General features: G+C 37.8%; 1 pseudogene; it reads left to right on the top strand.

Annotated features, from left to right (window-relative positions):
* Window positions 1-1,777: 1,777 nt before the first annotated feature.
* LOC112390857 (receptor expression-enhancing protein 5 pseudogene) lies at window positions 1,778-2,362 on the top strand (annotated as a pseudogene).
* Window positions 2,363-2,881: the final 519 nt, after the last annotated feature.

The raw sequence follows: 2,881 nt of genomic DNA, 5'->3' as shown, positions 1-2,881 counted from the left end.
TAGTTAGATTTATTCCTAGGTAATTTATTCTTTTCAGTATGATGGCAAATGGGATAGTTTTCTTAATTTCTCTTTCTGATAGCTTACTATTAGTGTATAGAAACACAACATATTTTTGTGTATTGATTTTGTATCCTGAAACTTTACTGAATTTGTTTAGTAATTCTAATAATTTTTTGATGGAGCCTTTAGGATTTTCTATATATAATATCATGTCATCTGCAAAAGTGACAGTTTTACTTCTTCCTTTCCAATTTAGATGTCTTTTATTTATTCTTCTTGCCTAATTGCTCTGGCTAGAACTTCCAGTAATATGTTGAATAAAAGTGACAAGAGTGGATATCCCTTATCGGCTCAGTGATTTGTGACCACCTGTAAAAAAAAAAGAGTGGATATCCCTGTCTTGCTCCTGATCTTAGAGAAAAAGCTTTCAGCTTTTCACAATTGAGTATGATGTTAGCTTTGGGGTTGTCATATATGGCCTTTATTATGTTGAGATATATTTCTTTTATTTTTTTTTTGGCTTTGTTGAGAAGTTTTATCATAAATGGTGTCCAATTTTGTCAAATGATTTTTCTACATCTATTGAGATGATTATATACTTTTTATCCTCAATTTTGTTAATATGGTATGTCACACTGACTGATTTGTGGGTGTTGAACCATCCTTGCATCCTTGGAATAAAATTCCATTTGATCATGGTGTATCATCTTAATGTATTGTTGAATTTGGTTTGCTTATATTTTGTTGAGGATTTTTGTATTATGTTCATCCATTTGTATTTATGAACATCCATGTTCATGTTCATTTTTGTATTGGCCTGTAATTTTCTTCCTTTGTAGTGTCTTTTTCTGGTTTTGGTATTAGGGTAATCTTGGCTTTGTGAAATGAGTTTGGAAGGGTTCCCTCCTCTTCAAATTTTTGTAGGATTTTGAGAAGGATAGGTACTAATTTTTCTTTCAATGTTTGGTAGAATTTACCAATGAAGTCTGGTCCTAGAATTTGCTGTGTTGAGAGGTTTTGATTACTTATTCTAGTAATGTCTATTCAGATTTTCTAGTTCATCATGATTCAGTCTTGTAAGGTTGTATGTCTGGGAATTTATCCATTTCTTCTAGATTGTCCAACTTGTTGGCACATAATTGTTGGCAGTAATATCTTATGATTCTTTGTGTTTCTGTGATATTAGTTTAATATCTCCTCTTTCATTTCTAATTTATTTGATTTTATCTTTTTTTCTTGGTGAGTCTAGCTAAAATTTTCTCAATTTTAAAAACCTTTTCAGAGAATCAGCTCTTAGTTTATTTTTATCTTTTCTATTGTCTTTTTAGTATCTATTTCATTAATTTCTTCTGTAATATTAGTTATTTCCTTCCTTCTACTGATTTTTGGCTTTGCTCTTTTCCTAGTTCCTTAAGGTGTGAAGTTAGGTCATTTATTTGAGACTCTTTTTGTTTCTTGAGGTAGGCATTTATTGCTATAAACTTCATTCTTAGAACTGCTTTTGCTGCATCCCATAAATTTTGTGGGCTGGAGGGTAGTGGGGTGTGGGTAGGGGTAGGGTTGGGGAGGGGAGCGGCTGCTTGACCAGGAGCAGCTGCTCCTGGGGCTGCTGCCCTGAGTGTGGCACTGGCCACAGAGCACAGGGTGCAGGAGGGAAAGGGGGCAGCGTGGGTAGGCAGGGCAAGGAGGGGGCTGTGGGGAGGTTGTGGAGGGGCTCATTGAATTGTCTGCCTCCTGCCCCACCCGCCACCGGGCACTAGGAGCAGCCCCCAGTGGCAGTGTGACAGCCATGTCTGCAGCCATGAGGTAGGGGTTCTACCAATTCCTTCATCAGAAGAACGGCAGTGACTGACCTCTTGGCCAAGCTCGAAGCCAACACCAGCGTGAACTGGAGCTACATGGCACTCAGTGTCATTGGGCTGGTGGCTTTGTACCTAGTGTTTGGTTATGGAGCCTCTCTCCTCTGCAACCTGATAAGATTTGGTTACCCAGTCTATGTCTCAATTAAAGCCATAGAGAGCCCCAACATAGAAGATGATACCCAGTGGCTGACCTACTGGGCAGTGTTTGGTGTGTTCAGCATTGCCGATTCTTCTCTGACCTCTTCCTGTTATGGTTCCCCTTCTACTACTTGTTGAAGTGCAGCTTCCTGTTGTGGTGCATGGCTCCCAGCCCTGCCAATAGAGTGGACTTGCTCTACAAGTGCATCATCTGTCTTTTCTTCCTGAAGCACAAGTCCCAGGTAGACAAGGCAGTGAACGAGTTGAAGGACAGAGCCAAAGAGACAGCAGATGCCATCTATAAAGAAGCCAAGAAATCTGCCGTGAATTTACTGCATGAGAAAAAGAAAAGCACCTAAACCACTGACTGGATGAAACATTTCTGCCCTCTCTGTAGTTTCCTATTAGAGCTTGGTGTTATATTAGGAACTGTGGTATAATCATTTTAATAATGTTGCCTTGGAAACATTTTTGATATATTAAAAATATGAATGTGTTGTAAGTTTTTTTGCTTACTTTTATGTTCTATATACCTAGGGAGCATTTAAATTTAAATTTAATGCAATGGGCAGTGACCAAGTTTTTAGAAAAAATATTTTGCCTCTGGGTAGGAAAAGACCTATCATACCATCCTGTAGGAAATATAAGCTTAAAATAAAATTATATATCTCCCCCCAAAAAAAATTTTGTAGGCAGTTCTAAGGTAAGATGGTAGTGTGAATGTCTTTTATGTATCCTGTGGATGGATAAGCAGGGTAAGGACCAAGAACAGATCTACATGTATGTGTAAATTGTAACTGCCTTTCAAGACCTGAGAAGCACTTCATTTGCTGTATTAAGTAGCTTTATCTCATTTAATATATGTGTTATTCAGCTCA

This window comes from Neophocaena asiaeorientalis, unplaced genomic scaffold, assembly GCF_003031525.2.
Source record: "Neophocaena asiaeorientalis asiaeorientalis breed wild unplaced genomic scaffold, Neophocaena_asiaeorientalis_V1.1 scaffold160, whole genome shotgun sequence".
NCBI lineage: Eukaryota > Metazoa > Chordata > Mammalia > Artiodactyla > Phocoenidae > Neophocaena > Neophocaena asiaeorientalis.
The sequence above is the reverse complement of the archived record's forward strand: the minus strand, read 5'-3'. Positions and strand labels throughout refer to the sequence as shown.